We start from the raw sequence: 16,898 nt of genomic DNA on the forward strand, positions 1-16,898 counted from the left end.
AGGCCAGATCATTGGGGTGCCTCGGTGGCTGGAAGCTCAGTCAGTTAAGCGTCTGACTTTTTTTCTTTTAAAGATTTTATTTATTTATTCATGAGAGACAGAGAGAGAGAGAGGCAGAGGGAGAAGCAGCCTCCCAAGGAGCAGGGAGCCCGATGCGGGACTCGATTCCAGCACCCTGGGATCATGACCTGAGCTGAAGGCAGACGCTTAACCATCTGAGCCACCCAGGCGCCCAAGCGTCTGACTTTTGATTTTGGCCCAGGTCATGATCGCAGGGTCGTGATACTGAACCCTGAATCGGGCTTTAGATGTGGAGCCTGTTTAAGATTCTCTGTCTCTCTCCCTCTGCCCCTTCCCCTCATGCACTCTCTCTCAAAAGAAAGGGCCAGATCATAATTATTTTCATGTTTTCAGGCCATTAGGTCTCTGTCATAACTAATCAATTTTGTCAGTATAGTATAAAAGCAGCCATAATCAATATGCAAACAAATAGGCATGGCTGGATTTGGCCCTCAGTCTGTAGTTTGTTGACCCCTGGTTTAAATCATTGAGATTTAATATGATTATTGATATGATTGGATTAAAATCTTCCCAGCTGCTTTCTATTCATTTCATCTGTTCTTTTTTTTTTTTAACTTTTTTCTTCTTTTGGATTGAGTATTCTTTTGTTTCATTTTATATCTATAATCAGCTTACTAGTTAGAACTCTTTTATAATAAATATGCCCCCTCAATAGATGTTGAGTCTACAATATATGTATTTAATTAGCTGTGGTCTATATTCAAATAATAGAGGGCACTGTAGCTATAATCTAAGGACTTCAAACAACATACTCCCAAGGCATTCCTCCTATCCACTGTACTAATTTTGTATTACATTTCACTTCGACATATACTATAAACAAATGAATGTTGCTATTTTTTGACATATTTAAGAGCAATTAAATGGAGGAAAAATAATTTTGTATTTCCTATGCCATTTCCAACATTATTAATTTGTGTCCATCTTCTGTTTTTTGTTACTTGATACATGCTGAGGTAATGGGATGGAGGGGTCATGCTAGGTTTCTCTGATTCACCATCAATCTTATCTAGGCACTTTTTTTTTTTAAACAGGCTCCACGCCCAGCATGGAGTCCAACATGGGGCTTGAACTCATGACCCTGAGATCAAGACCTGATCTGGGATCAAGAGTTGGATGCTCAACTGACCGAGGGATCCAGGTGCCCCTAGGCACTCTCCTTTTAAATGTGTTAGTCAAGTCCAGTCAGTAGACAGAGATCTGAGAGTAATATGAAATGGGGATTTTTAATATAAGGAGTGATTAACTATTAGCAAGGAGTTAAATATTGCTAGGAGATAAAAGAGACCTCAAAGAATACCCTTGGGTTGAGGGGGAGTATCCAAGTATGAAACAAATATGGAAGCATGGGCTCTTCCCAAAGCTGGATTTCAGTCATTGTTGAAGACGGTATAATGGCAGCCCACTGGAGAGTGGAGAAAGCTCCTGAATTCATCTCGGGCAAGAGATTTTCCACAGTTGGCATGGGTGCTTGGCCTGAGGGATTAGACTGATGTGCAAGGCAGTAAGAGTTCAGAATAGTGTGTAGGAAATTCCCCTTGGAGTGCCAGAAGGCCACATTGGGTGGGCAGGAAACCACTTTCTAAGGTGCTGAAAAAAAATATGCTGTGAATCCAGCATGGAGATGCTTTTGGACTTGCTGGAAAGCCAGCCAGGGTACAAGCTGGATTCAACAGAAAGCCACCGGGAAAGAGCTGAGAAGAAAGGGAAGTGTATTCAACTGTCTGGGGAGCTGGCTATGGAACTTGGGGAACTGAGAAACTGACCACTGAACATGGGGAAGCCAGCTGGGCCACCCATGGAATTCAGTGGGAATCTGCCCATGTGCGTTGCTGCTCAACGTGCCAAGAAATTGAACGGATAACCCCTGGAACTTGCCCAGATACTGTTCTTGGGGAGAACCACTGAACTTGTCTCAGGGAAATCAGTGAGGCATCGGTGGAGCTCTCCGTTGCATGGAGGAGGAAATCCTGAACTAGCCAGTTCGAGCTGCAGATCTTACTGGGTAACTCTGTAAGCGATGCTGCTGAACAGCCCAGCCCGCACAACCCGGTGCGAGAGCTGCTGAAATTCACGGAGAATTTGCTCTCCTGGGTGTCAGGCACATTAGTTCAGCTTCCCAACAGCAGAAAGAAACAAAGCCCTTTCAGAACCAAGATGAAAAGCCCCATTCTCCCTGAGTGTCCCTCCAGTGCCCTCTGCTGTTGACTTTTTTTTTTTTTTTTAAGTTCCAGTATCATGATTTGGTGAATTTGGAGCTGAGAAGTAAGAAATTAATAAATGGTCCAGTCTATCCCTCAGGCTCAATCCCAAAAGCAGGATAAAATCAATCCCAAACCTTATCTTTGTGAATCTATCTCCTGAGACAACTTATGGTACCAATTCTTTATCATTTAAGGTCCAGTGAGAGACAGAAACCACACAAAAATATGGAAGAATCATGAACTATTTCCAAGGTATTGACTACTAAAAGGGAATAAAAGAAAATCACAAAGAACCATCTACTGCTGAGAGAGAGTACCTTAGGAAGACAGATTTTGAAGGAGATAATCCTTCTCCAGCCTGGGATTCAGATTTCATTGGAGGATATAGGGCTCCAGCATCTTCACCTGCTGAACTGTGTATGATCAGAGCTGATCCACAGTCCATGGGCTGAGTAGATGAGTTGAAGACTACAAGTTGGGGCTGACAGGCTAGAACCTCCCTCTGGAACACTGGTGATAACAGGATGGTGCAAAGAGAACTGCAGGCCAGAAGGGGCAGGCAGTGATTTCTCCCCCCAAAACTTATCAGCAGACGGTGGTGGGTGGGTGGGAAATTCACCAGGAAGTTGTCAAGCTGTCAGGTGTGTTGTTGAACTTACAGGGAACCTGGCTGGGCACCAGGAAGTCACTGGGAAGATGCCAGCAGAGGGGAGGGTGCTATAAAAGTCTCTCTGGAGCTGCCTGGGGCTCCCAAGGATCCAAAAAGATGGCTATGGGGAAACCTCTTAGTGAAGACACCTGCAGAATGGGGGGTGAGCTCCACCAGGTGCCATCCCGTCGATACACCAGCCCCTAAGTGGTACAAAAAGCAGCAAAGCATTCCAGAGTCAGGAAGAGAGGACCCACCCTCCTCCAGTGGTCTCTTTAAGGAAACAAAATGTTTGCGTATCACTTAGGACAAAGGAGGACAGGTGTGGTGTTGAGAGCAATGGATCAGTGGTTCAAACACTGGATCTCCATGCATGGTCTTCCAGGGATCCTCTCCATAAAGGATCTGGACCCTGGATGTATTCCTTCCCCTGCTCTAGGCACAGAAGATTTTCTGTTCCCTTCCTTCAGCTGCAATGGGTCTTCATCCTTGTCTGAGAGTGAGAGGACGAGCTGCTTCAGGATGATAACAGGAGAGGAAAGGGTCTCAGGTCTTCCACCAGGCCTGCCTCAAAGGGAGGCTTTCTCTTCTCTGAACTTGTCCTCAATTTTTCTTGTGAGTATTCAGTAAGGTCTGTGAAAAAGCCTTGAAGCGGGTAGAAACTCCCTTCATGCCTATGCCACTCCGGGTGTCCAAACTCTCACGATGGTCCACAATCAGCCCCTATAGCATTTTGTTAAAAAATGCAGTTCAATTCTTCCTACTTTCTGGAATGTCCCCCAGAACCCAACAACAGCTCCAGATGAACAAATCCTCCTGTCCAATCCTCCTTAACAGCGCCTATCTTTGCTTTGATTTGGGGTCCATTGCTCTCACTGTGACTCCACTCTCTGATGAATTCAAGAAAAGTTGTGATTTTACAGATTATCCAGTAGGTGTTGTTAATTCAGAAGCAATGCTCCTTCTAGCTTTTTACATTATAAGGGCAAGAGGAGAAACCTTCCCATAAAATGTTATGTTTGAAGAAAAGTGAAAGAATAAATACAAGTAATGTTTTTTTTTTTTAAAGAAGGAAAATATTTCAAAGTCAGCCAAACTGGAAGTTTTTTGGATCACGATGATTTCCTTCATCTGGGCACATACTAGTTATTCAATATTCCAGTTAAAATGTGTTCTTTTAAGTTTAATACAACAGGTTTGTATTTAATACAAACAGGTTTGACTAAACCAGAACCAGGAGGCTCTTATCTAAATTTCCTTTTAGAACATCTTGTTTGAATTGAGCACCTATATTATAACATTGTATTTAATTTTCAGTCCATTTATTAATTCATTTATTTATCTGTTCATGTATTCATCTATTCACATACCAACATATTTACGCCCATATGTTATACTACATGACAATAATACTAAATATTAGAGCAGCAAAAATAAAAAATAAATGAGAAAAGCATATTAAAATACCTATTCCACATCACAATTTAGAGACTTGAATGTCTTTAAAATATTTTTTATATGATCTTTCTCTTTTATCTTGATTGTCAAGTTATCTCTTGCTCAGTGCTGCGTACTTTATATTCTCTATTAATCAAAAACTTGGCAGGCAGTTTGTATTTTTAAAATATAATAAACCTTGCTTTCCTTTTTTAAAAATCCAATGTGGTTCAAATTATTCTGTAATTTAGCACTATAATAAATGGATAACTATAAATGTTTGTTCTCCATTGTGTTACATGCAGTCAAATCTTCCAACTCCCTCACCTTAAATAATGTCTTCTAACTGGTCTCCATCATCCATTGTTAGCAGCCCAGTTTATTCCACTGTGTTCTGATAATTCTACATAGGAAATGTGAACTCCAGCCTCTTCAGAGTTTTTCACAGCAATTAGAATAAAGTCTAAAGTCTGGAACTAGTTCTAAAATTCCCCAAATGATCTGGCTCTTACATTCCATGCTTATTTTTTACATGCAGCAACACTCTTTTTCTCTCCCCATTGTTTGAAAGTTTTATTATCCTCCCTGCCTCGTCATCTATGCGAAAGCTGCTCTCTCTGGCAATAATGCTTTCCCCCAGCCAATAATCAAAACTCTTCCCAGTTTCCTCACCAATCATCTCTCTCTTCTCGAATTAAACAACAGGGTCTATCAAAAAAAGGGAAAATTTAAAAGCCCTGTTTATTTTCCCTGATACTATATGCCAAGAGTACGGCATAATCACTCCTAGCTACCTTCCCAATGCTTGTGCATCATCATCATCCCTGCCAGATTCTAAGCAAACTGAGGACAGAAATGGTGTCTACATTCTATACCAGATTCTCTCTGAGGAATGCAAGATTTGGCAATATTGTTTTTAATAAAAATTTGGAAATATGCTGAATAATGTTTAAAACAATAAAAAAAAAAACCTCTTACCCAAATACATTTGCCCCTCCCTTCCCTAACTGGCTGAGTTTTTAAGATCTATTTTTAATATGTTAGGTGTTCTGTAACCTTTGTGTCCTATTACTTCTTTATAGCATGATTTTAGTATGTGATTCTCAATTGCTCAAATTATGGTCTAAGGTCATTTTCATGTCAGCGATGATGTCTGGTTACTCATAACGGGCTACTGTTCTGACATGTGAGAATCACGTTCAGAAAAAATTACACAAGACAGGTGTCTTCTAAACACAAATAACGATGTTAGGTGCCACTGGAAAATAAGGAAGCATAAAAGAGACTTAATAAAATGTTTCCATATCTCCCAAAATGTGAAAATGGAGAATGTATCAAGTCAGTAGTGGAAGTGTAGACAAACATTTTTTTCCATAGGAAGAAGCATTAGACTCATGTGGAAGGTTTTTTCCAAAGGACATGGGAGATGAGAGAAGTCAAGGGTCTACTTGATCTTAAGCAGCAGGACAAATTTCAATAAAAGTGAAGAAGCTGGTGTGCTCAAGGTAGAAAAAAAAAAAAGAGTGATGTAATTAGAACCAGAAGTGCATGATTTTTTGATAGAAGTTCAATTGCAAAAGCCAAGGTATTAACAAATTCTGAATGTTAGGCTAAGGGGATTGAACTTAACTCTGTGGTGAAAATGTACAATAGAAAATTACTCATTTCTGTGTGACATGAAGTAAGCTGTGTTTGAATGGTGATGTGCTGAGGCAAGCATAAAGATAGGAGGTATATGAAACAACAGAGCTCAAACAGAACCTGCAAATTATACAAAGGAGATAGTTAGAAATCTCTGTATACTATACTGAACTTCGGGATTACTATAGTGAGTGTAGAGGACATAAAATTGAACAGAGGTGGGAGAAGTTTTGAGTCTAGGGAAGGAATAGGTTGTAATTGCATTCTGGGTGTAATGCATACAGGGTTATACAAAAAATATTTGTAAAGTGGGAAGGCATTGTGCAGCTACATATAAGATGGATTAAAACACAGGATAGAATGAAGCCAAGAATCATATACCCAACAACATAAGACCAAAGGTTTTTTCTTTAGTAAATTAGTATAGCAAATATTTTTCAATATCCTAGATATACATGATGTTCGGCTAGAAGCTGAAAATACGAAAATGACTAATAAAGTTTCCTACATATTCACAAGTGTGAAGCAAATGCACATTTATTAGAATATTTCTACATAAAGTGATGCATTTCATTACATTTCTCTGTGGACAAATGCTATGGTCTGAATGTTTGTGTCCTCCAAAATTCATATGTCAAAACCTAACCCCCAAGGTAATATTAGGAGGCAAAGTCTTTGAGAGGTGATTAGGTCACGAGGGCAGAAATCTTATGAATGGAATCAGTGTCCTTCTAAAACAAGTCCCAGAGACCTCCCTAGTCTCTTCTGCTTTGTGAGGCTGCAAGAAGTAGTCTCAACCGGGAAGAGGGCCCCCAACTGACCATGCTGGCACCTTGTTCTTGGGCTTTCACCCTCCGGAACTGTGCGAAATAAATTTGTTAGTTCATGGTATTGTAATAGTCTGTCTATGGTATTTTGTTGTAGCCACCCCAATGGACAAAGACAAAAAGTTGCTCTGGAAGCACATGGTGAAGAGACCTCAGCAACCCAGAAGCCCTGAGAAGATTTCCAAGCTGAGAAATGATAGAAATTGTTACAGTTGTCTCTTTGGAATACACTACTACTGGACTGTTTTCCCCTACATTTGGCCAGAGCCTCTGATGCTCTGGTGAATCCTCTCTTTGAAATGTTGAGCATCTACGACGCCCCAACCTTCCCAGTTTAAGATTTCTTACACCAATATCTCTGAAATCAGTTTTCAAGAATTGTTATAATCTGCAAATTTGGTCTTATTTATGCACAACATAATCCCACAACTGGATGCAGTAGATGTTTTCATCCTTCTATTGGACTAAGACTTAAATGAAAGTGAAGAGGCTCTACAGCCAAACAAACCCAGGCCCACAATCATGTCAACATTCTCATTAATTCTGGTAACAGCCAAGTAGTGTTCAAGTTGTTCCATGAAGTTAAATCAATGCTCACAAATAATGCATGCAATTAGCCAGATCCAATTCTAGGCATTCTGGAAATGGCTGACAATAAGATAGTTGAGTTCCTAGCTCTTGAATAGCTCAAGTTCTACCTAAAAGAAGTAGTGGATGAGCAAACACATAAATACAGTGTGTTTGGTGGTAATACAGTTTATGACAAACATTAAGTCTTAAGAAGATAGAGAGCATTAAGGGACAATGGGACTCAGATCTAGAATGTCCCTTGTACAAAGTAACATTTGAGCAGAGACTTGAACGAATGCGGACAGATACCAATATCTATACCTGGTTAGCGGTTTTCTCTGGAGACTGCCCGCCTTTGAATCCTGGCCCTGCCAGTTACTAGTTGGATAACTTTGGAAAGTACTGTTTTCCATATCTATAAAAAGGTAATGATAACAGTACACACTTACTAAAGCATGAAGTTTATGGCATTAACTCATAATATCAAGTATTATTAGATTTCATGTAATTTAGCTGAGCTTTTATTCACTTCTATACTTACATATGTGATTTAGGATTCAGTCAGAAACGTGGGTATTTGCAGTACGACTATCTCCCTTCTGTGATACCCCCCACTATTTGATAATGATCTATTTTGTTAAAATATATAAGAATGCAGTGTAATCCATAGAAAACATAATACTATACTAAGAAATCACAACTCTTTGGTGAAGTACAAGGAAAAGTACAAGGAGGAGTTGAAAGTGTTTTCATGCTTATATCACTCAAAGTAGGAAGTGAATGGGTGTTGACTGAAAAGAAAAAGTAGAGCACAGAAAACTATAAATTTAGACAGTGTTCCAACAGTTTACTTACAAAATTACAAAGGAATATATACATATCAAAAAACACTAAGTTCTAAATTTCTATTTCATATCAAATAAATTAGGCACAGTACAGAAGCATTACATTGTGCTAATATTTGGGTTTTCACTACATATAAAATTATATATTATATATTAGGTATACACCCAAAAGTCCTCTGATAATTTATGCCAACAATCAACATATAACCCAAATGAAGAAGACAGTTTCGAGATACGATAAGTGGGAGACTAACATTTTACTTGATAATATTTTATATCACTCAGATTTTTCTATGTGCCTGTAAATGATTTTAAATGTGAAAAAAATATTCAAAAATAATCAGCGAGAGCATGGATGTAAATGTAGCCACTTAAAATATATTATTTAGTATTAGAGTTGCTACATTATTTATGACTAGGTTACTCAGTTTAGGGCAACTCTTACAGACTTGCTAAAAAAAAAAGCACAGTGAAGATGTAATTACCTAATAAATAAATCACACACTTGAAGGGTATTCAAGGAGAAATCCATTAAAAGGGCCACATACAAGGAAGACTACCACAGGTATTTCTATTTGTTATCTGTCAATAATCTTCACTTTACTAATCAGCATTCACCTTGTAAGAAGAAATGTTTGTGAAATAGTGTTCTGTGGAATGATTTCAAGGGATGGATATTAGTAAAGTGAGAACTGACTGCAGTAGTGACACTCCTCATCCTTGCACGGATAAGTTATGAGAAAATGGAGAGGCTTTCACTGGTAGCCAACTATAAATTCTGGATTTGATCTGCTAATGGTTGCTAAGTCCTACATCTTTGATCTTGACATTTTCCTCTAAAGCCTTCCTGGAAGGTGGTAGTCAGAGCCCCTAAAAGGTCTGGAACTTCCTTATCTTGGATGTAAAAAATATACAAAAATTTGGTCTGGATTTTTTTAATGTATTTAAATTCAATTAATTAACATATAGTGTATTAGTTTCAGATGTACAGTTCAGTTATTCATCAATTGCATATAATACCCAGTGCTCATTACATCAAGTGACCTCCTTAATGACCATCACCCAGTTACCCCAGCCCTCCACCCACCTCCCCTCCAGCAACCCTCAGTTTGTTTCTTAGAGTTAAGGGTCTCTTATGGTTTGTTTCCCTCTCTGATTTCATCTTATTTTACTTTTCCCTCCCTTCCTCTATGATCTTCTGTTTTGTTTCTTAAATTCCACAAAAAATATACATATGAGTAAAGCAATAAGATAATTCTTTCTCTGATTGACTTATTTCACTTAGCATAATACCCTCCAGTTCCATCCACTTCTTTGCAAATGGTAAGATTTCATCATTTTTGATGGCTGAGTAATATTCCATTGTGTGTGGGGGGGTGTGTGTGGGTGTGGGTGTGCGTGTTTTTGTGTGTATACACACCACATCTTTATCCATTCATCTGTTGATGGGTTCTTTCCATAGTTCGGCTATTGTGGATATTGCTGCTATAAACATTGGGGTGCAGGTGCCCCTTCAGATCACAACATTGGTATCCTTTGGGTAAATACCTAATAATGCAATTGCTGGGTCATAGGGTAGCTCTATTTTTAACTTTTTGAGGAAACTCCACACTGTTTTCCAGAGGGGCTGCACAACCTGTACTTGAGATTGTAGAAGAGCAAACTTCCACTTTGCTGAACCTCTTTGATAGCTACCTTTTTATTCTAAAAGAACTTTGGTAGTTTTGCTTGACCAGATTGACTTTTGTTAGTTTTCAAAACCACATTTTAATTTTATTATTTCTTTTCTAGAAAATATAATATTCACTGAATGTTTACATTATGATAGATTCTGCCTTTTTTTGTATTTTAACTTATAAGAATGTAAAGGTATAATTCTACCTATATACAAGTAAGAAAGCTAAAGTCCAGCCATGTATCTAGCAAATTAGAACTATAGGAGTTTGGGGTTGTCTTTAATTTTAACTTGACAGGGCACAAGCTACAAACTCAGATATGTGGTTTACAAATATTTTCTCTGACAGAGGACTAGTGTCTGGACTGTTTAAAGAACTCTCAAAACTCACAAAAACTCTCAAATAGATTACATGAAAATATTTTAAAATTAAAAAAATATTTCAACATTACGGGGCAGCTGGGTGGCTCAGTCAGTTAAGGGTCTGCCTTCGGCTCAGGTCATGATCCTGGGGTCCTGGGATCGAGCCCTGCATTGGGCTCCGTGCTCAGCGGGGAGCCTGCTTCTCCCTCTGCCTGCTGATCCCCCTGCTGTGCACACACTCTTTCAAATAAATAAATAAATAAATCTTAAAAAAAATTTCAACATTATTAACCAATAGGGAAATGCAAATTAAAACTCCAGTGAATATAAATATGCATCTATCTGAAGAGCTAAAATAAAAAATAATGGCAGCACCAAAGGCTGACAAAGATGTGGAAAAACTGGATCACTCATATTGCTGGTAGGACTTTAACATTGTATAGTCATTCTGAAAAATATTTTGGCAATTTATTAACTAAATATGCAGCTACCACATGACCCAGCAATTGCCAGTCATTTGGCAATCATTTATCCATGACCCCAGTCATTTATCCCAATAAAATAAAAAAAAATTAGATTCACACAAAAACATGTACACAAATGTTTATGGTAGTGTTATTCATAATTACCCCAAAAGTGGAAACAAATCAGATGACCCCTAACACATAAATGGTTAAACATAATGTGGTACTTCTATACCTTAGAATATTAAGAGATTAAAAAAGCAATCTAATGTTATAATAAAAAGTAGGATGACTCTTTAGAGAATTACAATAAAAAAATCTCAAAGGATTGCATACTGTGATTCTGATAAATATAACATCCTTAAAATGTTGAAATTATAGAAGTGGAGAACAGATTACTGGTTGCCATGGGTTAAGGAAAGGATGGGTGCTTGAGAAAAGTGAATGGGCTGTAAAAGTGTAAGGTGAGGAATTCCTGTGGTGAGGGAATATTCTGTATCTTTACTGTACCAATGTCAACATCCTGATCGCAAATTCACATGAAGTCATAATAAGTGATACAATGTGATCCTATATATCCTGTATCAGTCTCTTTCAATGCTAACATCTTGCAAAAGTGTAGTGAAATATCACATTTCAAAGTAAAAAATGAGCCACTATAATGTTTAAATTCATCCAAAAGAGATAGCTCACAAAGATTCATATGACCATCAAAGCCTCAGGTTTATCCAGATGTAGAGCAGAACCAGACTACAGAAAACATAAATTTCTACCACAGTCCACTTCTAGTCACCAGTGTTTGCAATCCTACTCTCTCTCTCTCAACACACACAATCTATACTCAAAGGAAACAATTCATAAATTGAATCCATTATTGCATCCTCCTCAAAATTCAGAATGTTTATATTATCCAGTAGCCTCTACATCATGTCCAAGTGTGTCTACTCTTGATTCAAATACCTAAGGACTAAAAGGAAATTTTTTTTCAAATACACACATGAAATACCATAAAGAAAACCGAATAATATATAAAATTCACTGCTGTGTAACAATTCTGATAACCTGATAGACATTTTAAGGACACCTTAATCATGGGGATAGCTTTGAACCAAATAAAAAAGTTTTAAAAAGATAAATTTTCTTTTCTTTGTAATGTCTCTGTGGGTTTCAACCTTAGTCACTGCTGGAAAAATCTGTCTCCAAACTATGATCACTTTCTACTTTAGGTTTAGAGGCTGAGTGCACAAATAATTTTCAAAAGCTCTTGATTATATCAGATTAGTCAAGATCCTTCAGAGAAACAGAACCAGTAGGAGATACAGATAGCAATTCTGTAGCAAATCTCTATCAATATACCTATATGTTTTGGGGCCGGGGAGACACGAGTGGGGGAGAGAAAGAAAATGATTATAGAAATTGGCTCATATAGTTATATGGCAGAGAAGTCCCATGATCTGCCATCTGCAAAAGAATCAAGGAAACAAGTGGTGTAATTTGATATGCAGCTGAAAAAATGAATACTGGGGGTGGGGCTGCTGATGGTGTAAATCCTGGTCTCAGTCTGAAAGCCTGAGAACAAGAGCAAGAGAAAATAGAAGCCTCAGCTCAGAGAGCGTAAATTTGCCCTTCCTCTGCCTTTTTGTTCTAATCAGGTCCTCAATGGATTGGATAACGCCCACCTACACTGGTGAGGTCATTCTTCTTTACTCAGTCTACTGATCGAAATTCCAATCTCTTCTAAAGGCACCCTCACAGACACATCAGAAATACCATTTTGCCAGCTATTTGGGCATCCTTCAGCCTGGTCAAGTTGATACATAAAATTAACCATCATTGTATTGACTGTTTTGTTCACTGTTGCATTCCCATCACCTGATATACATAAGATACCTATTATACATTAACTGTAGCTAGCCAAATGTAGGGCAGCATAACATTCAGTATTTTCTGTGAATAGGAAGCGTCTTGACACAGATAGCAAGAGTCATGAGGTAAACAGGAAGGGCAGACTAAATCTGTATTTATGAGAGTCTTGCCACAGCATTTGAAGGACTGATTCAGTACGACAAAGTGTGATTGCTCAAGTTGGGCAAGGCTGAGCTATTATGGACTAGCAACAGAAACTAATCAATTGATTGATTTACCTAGTAACAATGAAATAACAACAGATTAACTGTATGAAAGAGAAATGGCAAGAAGCTAGGGAGGTAGTTGATCCCATTTAATAGGAACACAGTAATCTGAAAATAAAAAATAAAATATAGAGCAGAAAAAGTCCATATATTTTTAGCAAAATGAGGTTTTGTGACGGTAGAATGATGCTCATACTATCTTATTGTCACTCTAGCTTGGGAGTTTGCTGCATAAATAAAGTACGTAAGGAAGATCGCATTCCTGGTATCATATGGGAACAGTTCAATAAGAACCACTGTAACAGACATCAGTGTTCTACTCTGATTCCTTCAGATTCTTTATTAGCTACATATGCCAATCCCCCATGTTCTGCATGTTTTGTTTTGTTTTTTCTCTCACCTGGGCTTCCAGAGGATTTCCTCTGGGCGCTCAAGCTGTCTTGCAGGTTTGGAAATCTAGAAGTACCTGGAAATTTTATCCACACCCCCCAGCACACACACACAACACTTCCTGAAGCTAAGGGCATCATGAAGAGTTAGGGTTGCTGCTATGTAACTGGGAAAGAGAGGATTGTCTTTGGCAATCAGATTATTTAGTGGGGCAACTCTGAGTACTCTAATGCCTGGTTTTATCAGTGAAAGGCAACTGCAGCAAACTCAAGTGGTAAAACGTAGTAACTGGGGTTTACAACCACTCTAAAATGAAGGTCTGGATCACCCTCCAGCAAGAACTCCAATATGGGCAGAAGCGCTATCTTAGGGTCAGAAGATTCCCAAGTAGATGGTAGAGCGTGGAGATAATAAGTATCAATTAAATCCTCAGGATGAATTACGTTTTTCGGGACTCTAGCTTATTCCACTAACTACTCGTATACTTCTTTTCATATTGGATTTTACTATACTATTTGATATCTGCAAATGTGACTGTCCTAACACTAGAATATAACAAAGAAAGCCATGGACTTTGCCAAATATACATCCAGGACAGAGAAGAAAGATCTGATAAAGGTTTTGAGAAAAGTGGTAAGAAAAAAACTGAATGGTCTACATTGAGTTCAATCTGTTCGATGAGCTGTCTCAACAAGAAGTTTTGCCAATGCTAGTACTCATTTCTTTTTTACTGTTTCATATCTCCTTAACTCTCTTTACTGGGTTTTCTCCGAATAGAGAGGATAATGTATTTGCCCAGATCAAGGATCCTGCTAGGAAGTAAAGGTAAACACCTTAAACTTACGCCTTTTTGGTTAGATTTTTTTCTATGGTTTACAGAGTATGTTCTATGTAGTCAGGCCCTCATTGCTTAGTAAAGTGCTTATGTGCTATTAATATTTGCTCTAGAGGTTTCCTGAGAATAAGAAAAACTGTATAATGTTATCTTTCCTTTAGACAGTACATGTTTTCTTTTTGTGTCAGATGTTTTTGTATTTTTTAGAAAATGTGTATATTCTTTCATTCCATTATTTCAAAATTTTATATTCTACCTGATACCACGTTAGATTCTTTAATTGTAGATTACCAAATCATCCAAACACATTTTAGTAATATAGTCTACATCTGCCTATCATGACCTAAGATTTTTACAAAAATATACCAAACAGCCTCTTAAATGTACTAATTTTCAAATGTCTAATATTTTTTCCCTATTCTCTTTTCCCAGTTCTTTTCCAATTCTATTTTTCATCCTGTGATGTTCTTTGCTTGCAGGCATTAGCATTATTAGCTGCATTACCCACTCTCTGTCCTAAAAGGACACCAAATAAAGACACAATCTAGTTAAAACTGATGTTCATAGTTTTCACACCTAGATCTTCCAGATTCTAAGCAATGGGTTGTCCACCAACGGGTTGGTTGTCCTATTCTAACCGATAGGTTGTCCACTGAAATTATGAACCTGTGAGCATCTAGTAATAGTAATATGTATATATTGCATTTTGTTGACTTGCCCTTTGACTTTAAATCCTTAATGCATGTAGTACATTTGCAGTGTTGGAGAAGTTAAACTTGCCCTTAAAGATACACAAAATATCCAAAGTTTCAACAGGTCTAGAAGCTGAAGAGAAGGCCACCTTGTGCCTATGGGGAAGTTCCTGCTCTCCTCTGCATCAAGTGCTGCTGGAGCAGTCACAGCATGGCCACCTAACTGCACAGGCAGACCAATGACCGTGGGAAAAGTCATTCTTTTTCCACGCAAGGTGACGTGCCTAGTGTGTGTGAGCCTTACTTCCTTCATTTGTAAAATAAGGGGATTGGATTATTCTTCATGATCTCTCCCAGAGTTGGAACCCAGGCAACTGTCATTCTGCAATTCAAATACTCTGCTGATGGTCACACAGTTAGGAAACAAAGGACATTTCAGTTCTTCAGGGTTTGTTTTGTAACAAACAAAAATTAGAAGGGGTAGCAATAAAAGTAGAGCTGTTAAAATATTTAAGATCTGTGTAAAGGGGGTGTGTGATCTATTTTTAGTGCTCAGTTGATGTGAGGTATTTTATTTAGTACTTTAGAAGGAGAATATTACACTAATATTACGCTAATATTCTATTTAAAGATTCAAGACATCAGACTTTTTTTCGAAGTCATTAGGGAGAGGGAGAATGAAAAAACAAAAAACAAAAAACAAAAAAAAAATGTATGCTGTTGTGTATGTTCTTTCAGAGAAAATTTTCTTTTTTCCCAGAAGGAATGAAAACTTTATCTGGCCTGTCTCACGGGCACCGACATACAAAACTAAGAACTAAATGTGTTTCATGTTCGTATTCTTGGATTTTGGGTGTGGATACATAGATTTAATCATATTTATTTCGAGGACACACCCATTATTGCCCCATGTAGGTTCCCATTTCTTTATCCTCGGGAGATGCTGTTGAATTAAGTTTGCTAGTGCTGAGGAGATTTGTATATATAGATAAGAAATATTGGTCTTTAATTCTCTTTCCATCTAAGTTTTTATAGTTTGTATCTTTCTAGAAACTTGCTCACTTCATCCATTATCTAATTTGTTGGTATATGATTGTTCATAATGATTTCTTATGATCTTTTATTTCTCTAAAGTTGATAGTAATGCTCCTTTAATTTCCGATTTTAGTAATTTGACTATTCTTTTTTTCTTGGCCAGTCTAGCTACAGGTTTGTCAGTATTGAGCATTGTTTTCAGAGGGGTAACTTCTGCTTCGGTTGATTTTTGCTGCTGTATTTCTATTCTCTGATTCTGTATTTTCTGCTCTAGTCTCATTCTTTCTTTCCCTCTGTTTGCTTTGGGTTTAATTTCCCCTCCATTTCCAATGTCCTACAGTAGAACTTGAACTTGTTGATTTAAGATCTTTCTTCTCTTCAATGTAAGCATGTAAAACTACGAATTTCCCACTGTGCCATTTAAGTTTTAGGGAAGTATTTTCTAATTCCCTTCGTGACAAGTTTCTCTGAAACATTGTCTAAGAGGATATTGTCTAGTTTCCAAATATTTGTGAATTTACCAGATGTGTTTTTAATTTCCAATTTCATTTCACTGTGACTGAAAAATATACTTTGCAGGAATTTCAATCCTTTTCAGTTTGAGTCTGGTTTCATGTATGGCATATGGATGTTTCATGCAAGCCGGAGATACATGTGTGTCTGCTGTTGTTGTGGGGAGTGTTTTATGGAGGTCCGCTAGCTCGGATTTGTGTGCTGCATTTTTCAGGCATTTTATTCCCTCATTAATCTTCAGCCTATTATATCCATTACTGAAAGCTGAGTATTAAAGTCTATTACTGTTGAATTGAAATTTTCCTCCCCTCCATCCTGTCACTTTTTACTTCGTATATATTCGGGTTTGTTTCTGTTTTAGGGCACATACATATCTACAGTTGTTACAACTGAATGATATATTGAACATTTTGTCATTGTAAAACATCCTTGCCTCTTATATTTTCATTTTTACCCAATTGCACTGGCTATGATCATCAACACAGTGTTGAATATAAGCAATGAGAGTGAGAATCCAGTCTCATTTCTGATTTCAGATCAAAAGC

The sequence above is a fragment of the Callorhinus ursinus genome, unplaced genomic scaffold (genome assembly GCF_003265705.2).
Source record: "Callorhinus ursinus isolate GAN/ISIS: 27379988/994484 unplaced genomic scaffold, GSC_fseal_2.0 scaffold5, whole genome shotgun sequence".
NCBI classification, from domain to species: domain Eukaryota; kingdom Metazoa; phylum Chordata; class Mammalia; order Carnivora; family Otariidae; genus Callorhinus; species Callorhinus ursinus.